We start from the raw sequence: 20,708 nt of genomic DNA, 5'->3' as shown, positions 1-20,708 counted from the left end.
ATCTGCGATAAGAACACAAAACATGCGATAGGGTGCGTTAGCAGCAGGAAATTTAACACCTGCTCTGACCTGGTATAAAGTCGGACGGCAGCCTGCGCCACAAAAGGGAGCCCAGCCCATGGCATCGTTGGAAGGGCAACAGATGCCATGGAGCCACACATCATGCAGCCCTGACACCCAAGAGGGCCACAATACCCACCCGGCACACCCCCCTGGACCACCACAGAGGCAGCGCAGACAAAGACAGTGGCCACCCAGGAAATGCACCTACCACACAGGCCAAACATCTGACAATGTCACTGTCCACTGCAGGCTGAAAGGTACAATCATCCTACGCATCCTGACCATCATTGCCTAACAGGCCAACAGCACCAACACAGTGGACAACCAACATCCCACCCTACTACAAGCTGCTGGCTGTGCTGCACCTGTTGGCCCCTGGCACACCCCAACCAACAACTGCCAGAGTCGGCGGAGTCGCACAGCCAGCCGCATCCAAGGCCCCCACTCTTGTCCTGGACATCACCATCAGCCTGGCACCCCAGTCCCCATACGTCCAACACAATGCGCAGGAACCGCTGGAGACCAAGCAAGGACCATACGCCATAGCCGGAAGCAAGCACGTGTTGGGGGCAGTCCACTGCACACATGCCCTACCTGTGCCCCCTGGTGACACAGCACACAATCACTGCAACAGGAAGCACACGCCACACATCAATGTGCAGGCAAATCAGAACACCGTGGAACCTTCACCAATGTCTCCTCCAAATATGCATGATCCCTTCACCCTCCGACAGTCCATCAGCAACCAGCATTCCCAGGATGGCACAGCCCCGTGGCAAGTTTCAAATTATACCCCACTCACCTCAACTCCACAACCATGCAATCCACAACTCTGGCAATCGACACGTCACAAAATCACAACCAACATGCACAACAACATGCGCACCCACCAGACAGGACAGAACAACTTACAATGGTAACCTGGGCAAGCCGTAAACATGACCAATCAACGGCCTGGCACCTCAGCCACACAATAGCCGAATGTGGGGAGAGGTGGCAACCAGGCATGTTTGAAGGATGCAGTAGAACCATTATTGAAAAAGTACACAATGCCAAGAGTGGCGGTGATGTGCTGGACAGACCGCAGCATGCAGAACACACCCATATCCAAGGCGACATACACCTCTGGTGTATGGAGTGTAGTAGACAGTGGACGCAACCATGTCACCCCAGTCAGTGGGGTTCCTCGCGGAAATGTTGCCTGTTACTCCTCCCGTAAGCGTGAGCAGAGTGGAATGGCCCAGTGTACGCCAGGCCAGAGTAGGGGTGTGAATAAAAAGCATATAGCCCTGGGCTTGGTCATCTTCTGGAAAGCCTAACGTCTCTGCCATGGGACCGCCTCTCACCCTGCCATGAGGCCGACGCCGTCCTCGTCAGCGGAGTTGCCTGCGATCCTGTGCACACGCTGGACCATGAACCTGTCAGTCCCGACCCTGCGCAGCCAGGCCACACTGATCACCTGTTGACACTGGTGTGTGTCAAGGAGGGCCCACCACATGCCTGTGTAAGTTCCAAGCCCAAGGCCCGCAAGCCAGCCAACCTCTCGGACCATCGCTGGCACCACGGCGCTGGCCCACATTACTCCTTCCTCATTTACATACTCCACAGGTGTCCTCTGCGGCCTAGTACGTCCCATATGTGAAACTGTGTCCTGGCTCCTAAATGGCAGTGACCCCAAATCCGGGGCAGCGGCCACAGCATCAGACCCCCCCGATCCGTGGGGCATGGTTCTATATGGGCATCTTGCGACACGTGGTGCCACAAACCCTGTTCAATGTCAGCCGGCGACACGTGCTGCCACAATCCCTGTTCAACGCCAGCCGGAGACACGTGCTGCCACAAACCCTGTTCAACACCAGCTGGCGACACATGCATGAGGGACCAGGACTACCCTCCGGACCAGTAGGTTTCACATCCAGCACCTAGTCACGAATCATGAATGGCAGAGTCCACACAAGTGGTCGCACAGAGAGGAGTAAGAGGAAGATGCGGTTCAGTCCGGACAAAAGCCAGGTCACAGTCACAGAGGTGACCATACACTTGGGGCCACTGAACCTGAACTACGCAGGCCGGTGGGGCCACCAACCTATGCCGGCGACATTTGGTGAATGGCCCGTGCTGACCGCTCTTGGCCTAGGCTGCGCTCGAGTAGGTCCCAGATTTGGAACTGAACATCGATTATTCAAAGGCAGATTACATATCATTGCACGCAAGGAGAGGCGTACTGGGATGACGCATTGCATCTTAGCGGAAAAAAGGATCATCATTACGGAGGTGAATGAACACTACCGGCAACTGTCCTGGTGTCACTAACTCTGTGCATCGTGAGCCAACGACACGTGGCTGTGAGCCACTGCTGACTGCTGCCTCCGGCCTACACTGCGGTCCAGTATGTCACAGAGTCTTGATTCTGCAATGGCGGAGTTCATATCAGTGTACTGACATCATCACAGACTGCATCCCCTCACAGCCCCGGTGCCCCTATGTCTGTTCCCTGACATTCATGGACACTCTCTGGTCAAACTTTGGTGGCATCTGAGTCTATGGACTAGGGGGCAGTTTTCATCCTCATGTAGCTGATACCAAATTGGTGGTTGCAACGAGGCTGTAGCATTCCACTCCTCCATTTTCTGCTACCGGATAAAATCAAACCTTCCACATCATGCCCTGGAGGACACCTTCCACTGTCTCCCGCAACCCTTCGCAACATACACCTCAGACATTGATGAGGACCCGCTCAGGTCGCATGGCCCACCTGACTGCACCGCAAGTCACGATCCTGTGGCAGTGTGCCTGTGCCGGCCATTGAGCATCCGGGGCCACTAACTCTGTGCTGGTCAGGTCCGGGACCCCTTCTTCTGGGATATTGGATGGCCTCTGAGGCGATGGCCTTCGGGTCATCAACGCCATGTGTCTGTGGCTCTGCGATGTCCGCTGCCTCCGGCCTCAACTGCGGCCGACCAGGGCTCACACATCAAATCGAGTCCTGACCGGCCCGGATGTCGCATCACCGCAGGAGGCACACGCCACCACTGCCAGGACCAACTCCAACCGCCAACTGCCAGTGTCCAAACGGTCATACTGGCAGACTGACAGAGTTGCTAGCACCAGTCGTGGATGCCATCTTCTGACTGATCCCCTGCTCAGCACTCCAGGTGCCACTGACTCAGTGCACCGCAACCTATGGACCTTTATTTATTGAGTTTTGTGCTGTGGTGAGGTTGTGCAGCAATGTCACCTCAAGCAGTGTGGGAGATGTGTTGATGAGGAAGATGGTGCAGGTCTAAAACACCCCGCTGCATCAGGAATATCTCAAAGGGACACAATCCTAGACTTTTTCTTCAAATGAGTGCACTCAGCTCTGGTGCCCCAACCTCAGTACACTGCAACTCACGAATACTTCTGTTTGCATGTTGGGTGACCTCTGGACTTGCTCCGGCTCCCTCCATGTTGCTTAGGAGTTGACTCTGTTATGTAGGGTTTTTCAGTTTCCGTTGCACTGGTGTCCACTGTTCAAGTTGTTGCCAGCACCAAGCACTCCATGCGGGCTGGCTTACACTCACCCCACAGACATCCAGCACAGGTGTCACTGTACATGTGGCCCTGCCAATAAAGGGGCCAGGCGCATGTGCCCGTAGCAAGTTCAACATGATATATGCATGTGTTCCTGTGGTCTTGTTGTATGCATGAGAGCCCTGGGCCCTATGACAATACATTGTGCTGTGTACATCGGATGCAGACATGTCACCGCAGGCAGCGGGTTGGAGCTTGGACATAAAGCTTTGTCGTCGCCCATTGAATTTGTAAAGGGGAGTGGCCAGGGCCATCATGGGTGTGTGACTGCTATTTGAGCACCCCTGGGCGTGGTTCTGTACTGTGAATGTGCATCTGCATGTGTCTCTATGGCAGTGTTGGTCTCCTCAGTGGGGTGTGGGTGGGCCCTGAAGGTTGAGGGTGGGCCCTGAAGGGTGAGAGATACCTACGGATGTGTTCTGGTTTCGCATTCCATTGGTTCGGCCCCCACAACACCTGTTGGGCCACCTCCTTTTGGCGTGCTGACACCTGGCATTGGGGTGCCATGTGTGGGTGGGTGAAGTGTCGTGAGCCAGCTATGCTTGCGGGTGCTTCCAGCTGTGTGGTCTGTTGCAGGCTCGGTGTTCTCCTCTGAGTAGCTTGGCTGGCCGGGTCCTGGTGGGGGGTTGCATGGGATATCCATGGGCTGTTGTAGGGCGTCGGTGTTGACAGTGTGGTGGTCCTCACCCGCATCACAGATGTGTTGTCTTCTGTGGTCTGCTGAAGGTGTTGTGTGTCCCTCTATGATGTGAAAGGGAAATGCACGTTGACTTTGTTTTGACATGTATGTCGGCGCATTGTGCTGATTTGCATGCAGACTGTATGGCAATGTACATTGTGACTGTTTCGGGGGTGCTGGATTCTTCTGCGGGACAGTGTACATTTGGACTACATGACGGATGTGAGGTCGTACGCATACATTTCCATTTCACAGTTTCCAGCTCTGTTAGATGTAGTAGGCATGTTTCTGTGCATGTGTGGAGCCAGTTGTGACCTCTTTTCTGCAGTGTCGGCTATGCACATTGTACCACGTTGTCGTCAATGTGGGTGTGCTGTTATTTCTATGTGTGCATGCTGCAGTGTGCCAAGGGTGTCTGGGACATGATCCTGGGTGATTGTGGGTGTGCAGTGTGCTACACCTCCTTGTGCATGTATGCCATTGTGCCTATCTCCCCGCCCCCGATTCCCTGTTCTTTGCACTCCCTGTTGATGTTGTGTCAGGTCCTCTCGAGCTGTGTCCGGACTCTCTACTCCTTACACCGTCCCCACACTGATGACTGTGGCCTGGGTTTCCTCCAGCTCCTCCGGTGGCGCTGGACTGCCACCTCCTGTTGCCGTTGCTGCCTTCCTGTTGGCAGTGGGTTGGTGCCTGGTTTAGGTTGTCACGTCATGCTGGCACCTATTGGCCTCCTCGATTGGCCTCCTCGGCACTCTGACTGCAATCCAGGTGGTCTGCTGGTGGGTCAGTTGCTAGTAGTATTCTGTCACCTCCATGACGCTGGTTTTGTTTTCCTGTGGTCTGCACCCCGTCTTCCTATCCCTCTTCCCCTTGGCCTTCCCCGACCCCGTTGTTCCTTGCTGGTAGTCTGTGGGGGTTTTGGGGTTCGAGACGGCCTCTGCGCTGGTTCAGGGTTCATCCACATTGCTACATGCTTTGGCTTGTTTTTGGTGTGTTGTTTCTGTGGTTTTTATGGCGCATTGTCCCGTCAGATGCGAGGGATTTGCAGGCCTGTGGCTGGTTTTCGCTACTTTTTTGCGGTTGGCGTCATCACATCTTTTTTTGCGTTCGCGTATCACATTTTTGCGGCGTGGCGTTGATTTTCATGCGGACATTTGACGCGTTATCTGATGTCTATCGCATGCTACCGCCGCATTAGGCTGTGATGTTGAAATTTGAATTACGCTACTCTTGTGGTAGTTATCACACGTTCTTGTGAATATACCCCTCAGACTTATTCAGATAGGATTTAAATGGTGTGGAAAAAAATGACTCCTTCATCATGCAAATGGTTTGCTGCATTATTGGAGCATATTCATGGTGGATCCCAAAAGCCTTTATCAAATAGCTGTTACATTAAGAGGGCACCCATTGATGGTATACAAAAATAGAACTTTCTGTTTGTTGGACCTGGCCTCGTGGCGTGGTTTGCCCCCGTTCCTCAGCACCCCGTTAGCCTAGCTCTGCACCCAGAAAACCCTGGTCATACTGTCCATGTACACCCAAACTTCCAACACGACCCCACCAGCCGACGACCAGCCCCGCATTTCCCATCCTCCTTCCCGGCCCCGGGCACCCCGAACCTGCATCACCCCACAGGGCCCCGGCAACCATTTTCCCTTCCCGAGGTCCCTGACTCCGCAGGCCTTGCATCACCCCGGCCCCAGCGAAACCTAGTCTCCAGACGCGCCAGTCCCGGCTGGGGGGTAAAGGGCTCCCAGAGTGAGAGAAGACAGGGAGTTTCGATTGCACCTCCGGCCTCCCCTGAGAGACTGGTTTCTCTCACACCTCTGGCCTTTCCCTGTGGGCCGGTTTCGATCGCACCTCTGGCCTCCCCGAGAGCTGGCTCCAGACCCTGCTGGGCGTCTGGGAATTCCCGGACGCATCTTCAAAGGGATCAAAGGGCCAACCGACGGATCTCTCCAACGAATAGCCCCCAAGGCATGAGACCTCCGCCTGCGAGAGTCCAGACATCAAAGGGCCACTGGACTATATCAAGGCCCGCCTAAAAACTAGCGGCAGTTGTATCCTGGACAAGAGAGCCCTGCTGATCTGATCGGGGCTTACCCTTGGGGAAAACTCAACCTTCGAACTCTTCGAGCCCTGCTGACGTTGTCACGGCTCATCCTCGTGAAGTCGGAACTGAAACACCAGAGCCCTGCTGACGCTGTCGCGGCTCCCTCCTCGTAAAGACGGAACTAGAACATCGGAGCCCTGCTGACGCTGTCGCGGCTCGATCGTGAACTCTAAAGACCTGCGTGGAAACATCCTGAGCCCTGCTGACGTGATCGCGGCGCCTCAAGAACTAACCTCCGGATCGAGCCCTGCTGACCTCGTCGCAGCTCGAGGAGTACTCTGGTCCGTCTGGACCATCGACGCTACCAACACGACCTGTTTCGCCCTGAAGTGAGTGAAGCAGCCAGTACGATCATCATCTTCCGTATCCCCCGGCTCGAGGATTGAGAGCTGTGCGCAGGGTACGCATCGTATTGTGGTGTCCGTTCGTAAGTATGGTGTAGGAGGAAAATACGGAAAAGGGAAGTAAAGCAGAGAGACTGAAAGCTGATAAGTTATGCAAGGGAGAGAGGGGATGCAGACAGTTGAAATGAGAATGAGCAGCCGCGGGCCGTGGAGGAGTTACGGTGGGGCAGGCAGGCGGGGAGGGGCAGGGTGGAGGGACCTAAAAACCGGCATATGGATAATTGCAGGTAAGTACACAATTTAATTATTAAAACGAATTTCGTAGCGAGCAATGCATCGCAAAATGCGATGCTGTGCGCGCTACGAATTTCGTTTTATTAATTAAATTGTTTACTTACCTGCAATTATCCATATGCCAGTTTTTAGGTCCCTCCACCCTGCCCCTCCCCCTCCCCGCCTCCCTGCCCCACCGTAACTCCCTCCACGGCCCGCGGCTGAGAATGAGGGCTTGTCAAAGAAGTGGAGTAAAGGAAAGGGGGTTACAGAGAGTGAGAGAAAGACATTATAAGTGAGTAAAAAGAGCTCACAGAGGATGGAAAAAGGAAAGTGAGTGTTAGAGAATTGGAATACAATTTAATTTACACAATCCAAAGTATAGAATAACTTGTACAACATGTTACATAGTTTATTTTTGCTGTTCTCAGAATATATTGAATTTCACTTAAAACAGTGAGTTCAAATTACTCATCATATGACAGCGGGGAAAAAAACCACAATCTAAAAGATTGTGTTTTAAAAAAAAACTTAGATACTGACAAATGACAAATGTACACTAATCTTGGATTGACTTACTTTTCCTTGAGGCCAAATAGTATATCATGGAGGTCCTTTTCTCGTTGCAAAGTACTTTGCTGTTCAGTAAAAAATCAATTTCATCGACTTTCTAGAAGAAAAGCTCCAAGAACATCTGAAATATTTTCATTATTTTCATATACTCCTTTTTTTCAGTCATGACTCTTTACTCATTCCTGTACCTTTCCTTTTGGCCAAATAGTGTCAGATGTATGAGTATATCTTCAAATTAATTCAAAGAAACTCTGAAATGACCTTTTTTCCGACATTCTGAAAGAAAGGCTCTACAACATTTTCACAATATTTAAGTATTTCTAAAACCATCTCTGACTCACTCATGTTCATCATTTTGTATAATACTAATATCACTTACTATGAGATCCACTTACAGTACCTATATGACAAGTAAATTTTTTATATTACCTGGATCACTCAGAATATATTTTTTAACAGCAAAATAACCTTTATTAACTGCTCCCGTCTTCAAAGGCCAATTACCTTTACCTAAATTTTGGTTGTAAAAACACTAGGTATGAATTTTTTAAGCCAAAAGGCAAACGTTGTTTGAAAGTCAAATGAGTGTCGTTACATTGGGTCCAACCTTTACAACTTTTTAAATAGCATGTGTAATGCCCTGATGTTGTAGAAGGACCATCATGAAAAATAATAGCTGCAGTTGCAAAGGTTCTTCCTGATATCGATAACTGTGAAGCCACAACATTTTTAATAGAATTTGTCAATTTAGTTCCATCAGGTCTACATCGTTGGAACATTAAAATGACATACTGACCATAATTTTGTAGAAATAATGTGGACAGTATTGTAGACTTACATTGGGGACACACCATATTGTGATCCGCTGCTTTAACTAGATTATTAAAAGGCACTGATTTGCAGTCTGGTAAAGTCAAATATATAAATCTTTCAGTGTCTATTCTAGTAGTACTTGATAAAGTACAGTTGTCGCAGTCATGCTGCCATTGATAAGAAAGGCTAAAAAGATTTTTAATATCTACACCTTCATCTTCCAATACATCAAACATATACATTAAAAATTCCTGACAATCCTGCTGAATATTCTGTGAAAATTGATTTTGACCAGTAGATATGTCTAGAAGATTTCGAATTTCTGAAAAACTTTCTATTTTTGCTCTATCACTGGTACATTTCTCAAACACGGAATTCAACAAACAACAGAATCCCGATTTTCAACAATCTGTTCGTGTATATTTTGAAGAAAAAAAACAACATTAACCACTACATTAGCATAGCAGTTGACACCAGAACTGTTTTCAAACTGAAATCCAACAACATCTTCAACAGAATCTTTTTTCCTTCTGCTTACAATTACAGTTTCGTCTACTTTTTGTCTTTTTGCTACTACCTCACTGCAATTACTCTCATTTCTTCTTTTTCGGCCTACCACACGTTTTTCAATCAGAGGATATTGAGGCAAATGTGGAGCATACTCTCTTCTTAACCTATTGTATTCTTTAACACAATGTAGATTTGCACAAATCTTTGTTTCATCACACTCAATCAAGTACAATCCTGATAAAGTTCTGACTCGTGATAATGCCACATATGCCATACCCTCTTTAAACACAGAACTTCCAATGTTCACCAAAGCGCTACCTACACCTAAACCTTGAGACTTATGAATTGTCACCGCATATGCCAAACAAATAGGAAACTGTTTTCGCCGACCATATAAGTCTTTCACGAGCAAAAATCTAGCTGAACAACGACAAATTTGTTCTATTTCATCAATGCCATCAAATTTAATCTTTAAAATTTCAATTCCATCTCTATTTTTGTAATTCACAAAACCAACAACATGACCCATTGCTTCATTTACCAGACCTCTTTCAACATTTAAATTCCTTCTCAAAATGATTCGACAATTTAAACACACATTCAGAGTCTTTTCAAAACCAGCAGTTTTAGATATAGTCTTTTCTAATGAATCCAATTTTGATTTCAAATTTTCAGACAAAATAATTGTTGCTCCCATATGCTCTATTTTATCTGTAGCTTCCAGTTTCACTATCTCTTCATTTTCTAACTTTAACATTTTGTTGTTGAACATGGAACATTCTTTCAGAGTTGGCATCAAACATATGCCAGATTTCTTCTCGTTAATTTTCTTAAAATTCAGAGTTGGCATCAAACATATGCCAGATTTCTTCTCGTTAATTTTCTTAAAAATATTTTCTGGAAGAATGTTTTCATTTGGGTACAAATTTGAAATTAATCGTCCATGTAAAGCTTCTTTCCCTTGCTGACTTACTTTTCTGATTCTTACATCTTGTAAAATATTTTTATAATCTTCATCCTTTGCCTGCCGCATATTTTGAAGCAGTTCTGCATATTTGAAGTTTAACCATATATTAACGTTTCCAATGCTTCCTAAGCACTTCCTGGTATCTTCATGCGTGAGCATTTTGAACACAGGTTGTCTTTTCACTGGAGTCAACTGCAGTAGATCTCCAAAAACAATAATGTGTTTTCCTCCAAATAAGACATCATAGTCTGTTCTAAGAATTTCTTGCATTCTCAAATGCACAAAAGCAAGCATTATATTTGACACCATGCTTACTTCATCAATGATAAGAAGTTTAATTTTCTTCAGGACTCTCGAACCTTCGGAACACGCATTTCCAGATAGCTTGTGATATTGCAATTTGCTATCATGCTCCACTGGCAGCATCAGTAAACGATGTAAAGTAATCCCTTTAATGTTATGTGCAGCCAGCCCAGTTGGAGCGGTAACAACACAAGACAGCGGTGATTCTGTCCTTTTCTGCAGATAAGTTGCAATTGCTTTAATCAGAAAACTTTTTCCAGTTCCCGCTTCTCCACTCACGTACAGTTGGACAGGCTTAAATGATGTACATGAGCACTCTTTTTTCTCATGATTGAATCCATGTTCAATCTGTTCTGTGACTTCGTCATATATCTGTTTCTGCTCAAGGTTTAGTTGTTTCACCAAATCTTCTAAGTTAACTACATCATCTTGAGCTTGTTCCATAGCTCTTTCCACCTCATCCATGGCAGTGGCAGCTTTATTTTGAATAATTGGTCCTCCAAGTGGATCCTGACTCAATGAAGCAGAACTCTGACTGTCTTGAGAACTGTCTCTAGCAATCTCTGCAGCAATTGTGGCTTCTTGCTCTATTTCTTCGTTCAACATTTGCAGATAATTTGGAAAAACAGGGCATTCTATGGTATCCTTGATTGCATTAAAAGAATCTTCGTAACACAGAACATCTCCAAGTAGTTCCTCTTCTGTACGCCATGGCTTAAAGAGTTGCAAAAGAGCTAAATAGTAAAATTCCCTTTTCTCTGGATTTTCGCAACTCAATTTTCGATGATTAATCAAATGGCCTTTTTTCTGTCTCACTAGACATCCTTCACACCCAATGATAGCATATATTCCATTGTTAATATCTTCTCTGATGGTTCTCTTATAAATATAGTTTTGCAGAACTTCATACAAACAACTGTTCTCAAGATGATTACTTCTATTTGGATAGTATGTATCCCACATGTTTGTCTTCAAAATATCTGTACTTTCTGGTTCTTTCTCCGCCAAATACTCTATTTCTTGTACAGATTTCAAAACTCGGTTTCGTGTTGCAGCAAGACCTAGACTCACCCAAATGATGGTTCTAGATTTGGCATAGAGACTTGCTGACGACAATCGATCAGAACATTCATATGCTCCAATTTCTCGATGCGACAACATCTTCAGACTGTAACTGTATAATTTCTTGCTTAGACTCTTTTCATGTGAAATGTCCTCCCACATTTCCTTCAGTTCTGTCTTTTCTTTTTTTGTGATGTAAGACGTCACATATCGAGCCACAGCAATAGAGTTGTCATCAACGAACTGAATATCCATGTTAGCATTCCACATGGAAAAAATCACTGGGTTGTAGTCGTTGATGTACTTGGACTCTTCGTTTCTTTTTAAATTGTATGTATTTTTTGGTGATTTCCTCGTCACAGTATGTCGCAGAGAAGACATCAAATTATTTACTCTTCCTTTAGCAATCACTGGTCGTGGAAAGCCGAAACGACATTTTGTGTAGAACTTGTCCTTGTTTCTGAATTTTCGACGACAGTACTTTCCACAACGATGGGATTGAAAGCATAAAACTTGTTGCCTTAAACTGTTTTCTTCGGTAGTTTTCGGAACAGCACATGTTGAATAATCTTCAATGAAGCTCATCACTGTCTCATCCGAATCTGTTCCAAATTTGGGTGCATCTTTAATCCACAACAACATATGTATGTGAGGAGCACTTCTCGCTTGATACTCCTTTCTCCAAAAGAAATCCAAAACCTCTCCAAGGGGAGGATTTTTTTTGTTGGTAATAAAACACATCATAGCTTCAAATCTATGATTGAAATATCTGCACACATTCACAGGATCCAAAGAACACAGTTCTCCAGGTGTTTTGAATTCTATATTTTGTATATTTGCATTTGCCTCTCGTAGAAATTGAAGTAAGTCGTCCCATGCATACTCGGCACAGCTAAGAGTGAGGAACCATGTAGGAGTTCCTAAGTTTCTTAGCATACATTTCAATTCCCCATGACGACGGTACCAATACTCATTTGTACCACGCTGACATGCCATGAGATTGATTAGATGAGATTCTAAAATATTATCTTGCAGATTCACTTTCTCCATAAAGTCCCTCGCCGAAACATTTTGCAGATGTGCTCCACTTTTCAGTATATGGTTTACTGCATAAGAAAGCCCAGACAAGTCACTTTCATACCGTAGATGAAACAAATAGGGAATGCATTGACGAAACCTTGGATCTTCAGCATATAATCTTACAGTTCGATATTCAGATGCAGGAATTTGAAGTGGACGATCGTCATATCGTCCACCTCGACCTGTTGGAAATAGCTGTGGAAAACAACGAGCTTCCAAACTTTCTTCCCATACACTAATGGGACTTCCTTTTGCTGCTTTCATTTGAAACAATTCAATTGCATTCCCCATTACTTCTTTGGAATGCAAAGGATGAACAGTATAATGTTCATACATTTCTTCACTTCTAGACACATCAACTTTTTCAATTTGGCCGCCTGAACAATCACTGTCTTCATCTGCAGCTGTTTCCTCTGCTGCAACAGATACATCTTTGTAATACTCATTGTTTTTGACTAAATACAACGTTGCCTTTTTGACTTTCCTAACATCCACTAAATCTTGCCAGATTTTCTTACTCTTTGTCGGAACCCCATTAACTAGAATAACTAAAGGTTCCTCTTCTACTTTTTCTATACCAATTGTATCAATATTTTTTTTGAAATCAAGAGGCAAATAAACAACTCTTCCCTTTAATCCTCTCTGCAAATCTGTAGGAGGCAATTTCGCTATCTTAGGCTCCATGCAAACAATTGCCTGAAAAGGGTGGACACATTGAATCAAAATAGACTCATATGTATTTAAATCCATCAATTCACGGGGAATGTCTACCAACTCCAGATTATTATGAACAGCTCTAGCAGGCATTCTGTTTTGATTTAATTTATCATAACAATATTTACAAATACGCTGATCAGAACTCAAATCAAAACAATTCTCCACCCACAAATAAGTTGCAAAATCCTTCCACTCATAATTATTCATCTTTTCACTTTTTACGTATAAATCAACTAATCTAGTTTGATGCTTATAATGACTTCGTCGACAACACACACAAGTAAAATTCGGCCTTTCACTTGATTTCACCTTAAACCTGGTAATTTCCTGCTCAAACTTTTCTGTACTTGAAATCTGTACATTGTCTTCCACATTACCTTGAATTGCTGTGTCAATTTCTACACTATCCTCGTTTTCACCAAAATAACAAATCTCAATTTCTTCACAAATCTTCTTCACATCTAATTCAGTTCCATGCAAAAGAGCACTGTTTAATTGTTTAAGCTTAAGTGCTGGACTTTTTGCATAATACAACATTCTCACTAATTTCCTCATTTTGGTATGATGCACTGCTAACATCCTAAAATTATGAAAAACACTCTGACAGACTTTTCTAGAAAGACAAGCCAGTGAATGCCCTTGCAAACCTGTGTTTTCTCTCACTCTGCAAGGATCTAAGTCTTGCAACAACTTCACTTTCTGCTTTAGACTTTTCTTACTATATGTACGTAAGAAATTACAAAACAAATCAATTGATTCCTGTCGCACACTACAAATATGACTACACTTCCAAGTGTACACTGGACCCTTAGTACGTCTCCCTAAAACTTCATCAGTTAACACCTCTTCTGGTTCTCTAGGCACAAGTTTCTCTTTTTCAATCGGACAACCGTCTTTCACTTCATACGCTCGACCACTGGTGTCAACTGCATGCACTAAATCATTCTCCTGGAAGTAACTCTCCTCATTAAAAAATGGCTCACAACTTGAACTGTGCATCCATTCTCCTGATAAAACTTTACAAAAATTAGTCCGATTAATTACTCTTTTCCATCTACTGTTTGATTTGAAAACATCAATTGTCTTGTTAAGTGTCCTAATTCTATTGATTATTAAAATAAATAATTTTTTCTTAACTTCAAAAGCCTGATCAACAATCTTCTCTACACTTTTCTTTTTCTTATAAAAAGCAGCTCTCTGTTTACCTTTCCTAATGTTTTTTAACAAATTTAAAACCACCCTATTGCGAAACATTCGTTTACAAATGTCTCTAAACTGATTCTGCCTTCTATTCCTATACATATTATTCTCTCATGCTCCAGTTGTAGGATTCTTTGAGGTTCTCTCCTTCCTTTTCAAATTTACTCTCTCATTCTCTTTTTCTACATGCTGTCCAACATTTTTTTTTTATGTACATATCTTCCGTATGAAAGACTTAGTTGTCTTACCAGGAGCTTGGTTCCTGTTTTTTGAAGTATTTGTTGTGAAAGAGTGCTGTAATTCCGTTGCTGTTTTTGTTTTTTGGCGGTTATGTTGTTTTCTTCTCCTTTCCCTTGAGGGCATGTTTGCTTACTCTTGAAATCTTGACTTCAATCTGTGTTAAAGAAAAAAATAGCACATTATAGACCACTATTACCAAACAACAAAGCAATGACAAAAAGCAAACTATCTATTCAGGGTTACAAATCAGGTGAGGATTCTCCAGGGGTGCACAAAAGGTGAGGCCTGTATTGAAGAGTATAGTGGAAGACAGCTCTGTCCACAGGTACAAAGAAGATGGGACCTGTGTCTAAGAGTCCAGTAGGGGATAGACTTCATGAAGTCTAGTTCACTGCACTCTTATACACAGGCTTCACCACCTATGCTTCCCAGGAAAGGCCTCTCTCCCACTACAGTCTTGAACATAGACCTCACCTCCTCTGTCCCTCTGGACATGTCTCACCTCATCTGCACAATCTACTTCCTAATCTCAGGTAACACAGGTGACATAATTGTGAAAAGGTCACATTTTTTATGTAATCATGCACACACAATTTATTCTTTCTCAAAAATGTAAAAGACATTAATTTGCCCCAAAAATGTTTCAGTAGTGTAATGAAAAGCTTATACATATGACCTTTTCTCTGTTTTTCAAATTTTATTCTAAAAAAGAATTATGAGGCCTAAGCAGGACTGCTCATGTAATGAAGCCTGTCCAGGGGACCACAAAACGTGAGGCTTGTGTGCAAGAGTGCAGTGGACAGGACTAAACTGGAGTAGTGTGCAAAAAAAAGATGAACCTCATTTATAAAGCCCTGTGTCAGTTTTGCGCTACTGATGCGTCACTTTTTGTGACGCATTGGCATCATAAAACATGTGCCTTGTTGCGCTACATTTAAAAAGTGACGCATGTAGGTAGATGCGTCACTTTTTAAACCTCTACACCACATTATACCTCTGTCAGGTGTAATGTACACAGAGGGGGCATTCCCCCGCAAAAAGCCTCGTAATAGTGACGCAGTGAAATCTATGAGATTTCTCTGCGTCACTTTTAAGACACTGTTACGTCAAAATCTTGCGCCTGCCTCATAGCAGATATAAGACTGAGGCAAACGCTTTCACATGCAGCTTTCCCCATGTGAAAGGATGGATTGCTGGAGTACAACCATTCCATTTCATTACTGAAAACTCACTATTTTACAAAGTACATTTCCTCTCTCTTGCAAACAATGCTACCAAGCATTACCAAAAAATAACACAAACCAACACCAAAGAAGCTCAGTGTGCTTCCTATTCTGAGGTAACACAGGTGACATGATTCTAAAAAGTTCAAATTTTTTTATGTAATCATGCACACACTATTTATTCTTTCTCAAAAATGTAGAATTCCTTGATTAGTCCCAAAATCGATTTTTTAACAACATTTTAGAAACACAGTGCAGGTCCTACTATTTAAACGTTCTCAAAAATGTAAAACTCATTAATTTGCAGCAAAAATATTTTAGTAGTGTAATGAAAAGCTTATACATATGACCTTTTCATTGTTTTTCAAATGTTATTCTAAAAAAATTATAAGGCCTAAGCAGGAATACTCATGTGATGAAGCCTGTCCAGGGGAGCACAAAACGTGAGGCTTGTGTCCAAGAGTGCAGTGGACAGGACTAAACTGGAGTAGTGTGCAAGAAAAAGATGAGCCTCATTTATAAAGCCCTGCGTCAGTTTTGCGCTACTGATGCGTCACTTTTTGAGACGCATTGGCGGCATAAAACATGTGCCTTGTTGCGCCATATTTAAAAAGTGAGGCATGTAGGTAGATGCGTCATTTTTATAACCTCTGCGCCACATTATACCTCTGTCAAGTGTAATGTACACAAATGGGGTAATTTCTCCGCAAAAAGCCTCGTAATAATGACGCAGTGAAATCTATGAGATTTCACTGCGTCACTTTTAGGACACTGTTACATCAAAATCTTGCACCTGCCTCACAGCAGGGATAAGACTGAGGCAAACGCTTTCACATGGGGCTTTCCCTATGTGATAGGATTCTGACAACTAAGCAGGAGTGCAGATGAGATGAAGACTGTCCAGGGGAGCACAAAAGGTGAGGCTTGTGTCCAAGAGTGCAGTGGATAGGACTAAACTGGAGTAGTGTGCAAGAAAAAGATGAGCCTCATTTATAAAGCCCTGCGTCAGTTTTGCGCTACTGATGCGTCACTTTTTGAGACGCATTGGCGGCATAAAACATGTGCCTTTTTGCGCCATAATTAAAAAGTGACGCATGTAGGTAGATGCGTCATTTTTTAAACCTCTGCGCCACATTATACGTCTGTCAGGTGTAATGTACACAGAGGGGTCATTTCTCCGCAAAAAGCCTCGTAATAGTGACGCAGTGAAATCTATGAAATTTCACTGCGTCACTTTTAGGACACTGATACATCAAAATCTTGCACCTGCCTCACAGCACGCATAAGACTGAGTCAAACGCTTTCACATAGGGCTTTCCCCATGTGATAGGTTTCTGACACCTAAGCAGGAGTGCAGATGAGATGAAGCCTGTCCAGGGGAGCACAAAAGGTAAGGCTTGTGTCCAAGAGTGCAGTGGATAGGACTAAACTGGAGTAGTGTGCAAAAAAAGATGAACCTCATTTATGAGGCCCTGCGTCAGTTTTGCACTGCTGATGCTTCACTTTTTGTGACGCATCGGCTGCATAAAACATGTACCTTTTTGCGCCATAATTAAAAAGTGACGCATGTAGGTAGATGCGTCATTTTTTAAACCTCTGCGCCACATTATACGTCTGTCAGGTGTAATGTACACAGAGGGGTCATTTCTCCGCAAAAAGCCTCGTAATAGTGACGCAGTGAAATCTATGAGATTTCACTGCGTCACTTTTAGGACACTGTTACATCAAAATCTTGCACCTGCCTCACAGCACGCATAAGACTGAGTCAAACGCTTTCACATAGGGCTTTCCCCATGTGATAGGTTTCTGACACCTAAGCAGGAGTGCAGATGAGATGAAGCCTGTCCAGGGGAGCACAAAAGGTAAGGCTTGTGTCCAAGAGTGCAGTGGACAGGACTAAACTGGAGTAGTGTGCAAAAAAAGATGAACCTCATTTATGAGGCCCTGCGTCACTTTTGCACTGCTAATGCGTCACTTTTTGTGACGCATCGGCGGCATAAAACATGTACCTTTTTGCGCCATATTTAAAAAGTGACGCATGTAGGTAGATGCGTCACATTTTAAACCTCTGCGCCACATTATACTTCTGTCAGGTGTAATGTACACAGAGGGGGCATTCCCCCGCAAAAAGCCTCATAATAGTGACGCAGTAAAATCTATGAGATTTCACTGCATCACTTTTAGGACACTGTTACGTTAAAATCTTGCGCCTGCCTCACAGCAGGCGTAAGACTGAGGCAAACGCTTTCAGATGCAGCTTTCCCCATGTGAAAGGATGCATTGCAGGAGTACAAGCATTCCATTTCATTACTGAAAACTCACTATTTTACAAAATACATTTCCTCTCTCTTGCAAACAATGCTTCCAAGCATTATCAAAAAAATAACACAAACCAACAGCAAAGAAGCTCAGTGTGCTTCCTAATCTGAGATAACACAGGTGACATGATTGTGAAAGCTTCAAATTATTTTATTTAATCATGCACACACTTTTTATTCTTTCTCAAAAATGTAAAAGCTATTAATTTGCACCAAAATCGATTCGTAAGACTGAGGCAAACACTTTCAGATGCAGCTTTCCCCATGTGAAAGGATGCATTGCTGGAGTACAAGCATTCCATTTCATTACTGAAAACTCACTATTTTACAAAATACATTTCCTCTCTCTTGCAAACAATGCTTCCAAGCATTACCAAAAAAATAACACAAACCAACAGCAAAGAAGCTCAGTGTACTTCCTAATCTGAGATAACACAGGTGACATGATTGTGAAAGCTTCAAATTATTTTATTTAATCATGCACACACTTTTTATTCTTTCTCAAAAAGGTAAAAGCTATTAATTTGCACCAAAATCGATTTTTCAATAACATTTTAGAAACAAAGTGCAGGTCCTATGTACAATCAATCCATTTCAGTCTTGAAAAGTCACTATTTTACAAAATACATTTCCTATCTCTTGCAAACATTCCTAGCAAGCATTACCCAAAAAATGAAACAAACTAACAGCAAAGAAACTCAGTCTGCTTCCCAATCTGAAGTAAAACACGTAACATGTTTGTAAAAGATTCAAATATTTTTTTATAATTATGCACACACTATTTATTCCTTCTTAAAAATGTTAAAGCCATTGATTTGCACTAAAATCGTTTTCCAATTACCATTTTATGAACAGAACACAGGTCCTATGTACAAGCATTCATTTTCACTACTGAAAGCCATTAATTTACCCTCAAATCGTTTTTTATTTAATATTTTATGAACAGAACACAGATCCTATTTACAAGCATTAATTTTCACTACTAAAACCCACTGTTTTGCACTAAAATCGTTTTTCAATTAACATTTTAGAAACACGCACAGATCCTATATACAAGCATTCATTTTCACTACTGAAACCCATTGATTTGCACTAAAATCGTTTTTCAATTACCATTTTAGGAACACAACACAGGTCCTATGTGCTTCTTAATCTGAACTCTCTATCTAAATGAATCATAACTCACCTTTACAAATGCTTTAGGAGATTCAGAACAGTGTCAGATACACACACCAATATTTCTTTAGCAGACCAAAAGGTATGTTCTCCAGGCACTGCAACCATTAATAGCACAGAAAACCTCTAATTCTTCACACATATTGCTCATTGTAACCAATCAAAACTCTTCCCTCTGTATTTTCAAACCAACACCCTTCCCCCCTCAGCCCTTTCTACCTGTTACCATAGCAACTCCCTCCTCACCGAGCTCTCTGGTTTAAAAGTTTATTCTACAATGTTGCAAATCACCTCAGCAAGGATGTTTGACCTGCGAATACACCAGCTTATCTGGTGCAATGTTTCTTTAAATGACTTTTTTTTAACCATTCAAATTACTTCTTACACAGAACACAACCATGCACCCTAACTTACAGTTTTCAACTATCTCAATCTACCAATCATTGCTTGTGATTCAAGAGCACTGAAACTCCACAGGTTTTTTTTTTGCAAACTCCTACTGTTCCAACTGCCATTTTATTGCTACACTTCATCTGACTGCACCAGAACCTCCTCTCACCATGTATTCTGTCTGGATTATTGGACATAGCTATATCCACTGGGCTCAAAGGTATGCAGCTACCAGAAATTTTCACAACCTTGATTTACCAAATGGGAACATTAAATGGATTGGCCAGAGAGGGTTGAGATGTCACCAATTGATACCATTGGTGAAAACCTTTTTGCATTTGCCACACCCTAACCTCATAATTCTGCACTGTGGTGGAAATGACTTAGGCACTTTGACTGGGGTAGGTCTGGAAATGCTTTTAAAGGACACCTTTGTACAATTGATGGCACTTTTTCCTCAAACTGCCTTCGTATATTCCAATATATGCCAAAGACAGAAATGGAACTGGTCCAACCAATTTTGTCCACAATTTGAGAAAGCACGGAAACATGTGAATAAATCTGTTTCTGCTTACATGAGAGACTATGGAATGGGTTCAATATACAACAACAACTTGCGTTACAACATGCAAGATATCTACAGAGGAGATGGTGTGCACTTCTCAGATGAGGGGAATAGAATATTCCTCCTGAATTTAAGACTGTGCATTGGTACCTACTTGTAGGTACCTAAATCAGCCACAGAACCCAAAAGCTCTTTTCAGAGCTACCCTACCTCTGATCACTCCAAATGATCATCTTTTTCTTACTTTTTTCCCTATTTTTCACCAAAGTACGCTCCCCGGTACACTTCCCGGTGCGCGTACCGGGCGCTCCCCCCGCGAAAATGTAAAAATAATTATTTTTTTTTGGTCTATATGGGCCTCCTAACACCCCCTCAGAAAACCTAGGGGGTCAGGGAGTGCCTACCGTGCCCCCTTATACCCATTCCCAACGTTGTTTGTCCTCCATTTTCTGTCTCAAATATACCGAAACACAAAATGGAGGACTCCCGTAGCGCTGCCGGTACGCGTTCCGGGGCGCGCACC

The sequence above is a fragment of the Lissotriton helveticus genome, chromosome 3_1 (genome assembly GCF_964261635.1).
Source record: "Lissotriton helveticus chromosome 3_1, aLisHel1.1, whole genome shotgun sequence".
Lineage (NCBI taxonomy): Eukaryota > Metazoa > Chordata > Amphibia > Caudata > Salamandridae > Lissotriton > Lissotriton helveticus.
The sequence above is the reverse complement of the archived record's forward strand: the minus strand, read 5'-3'. Positions refer to the sequence as shown.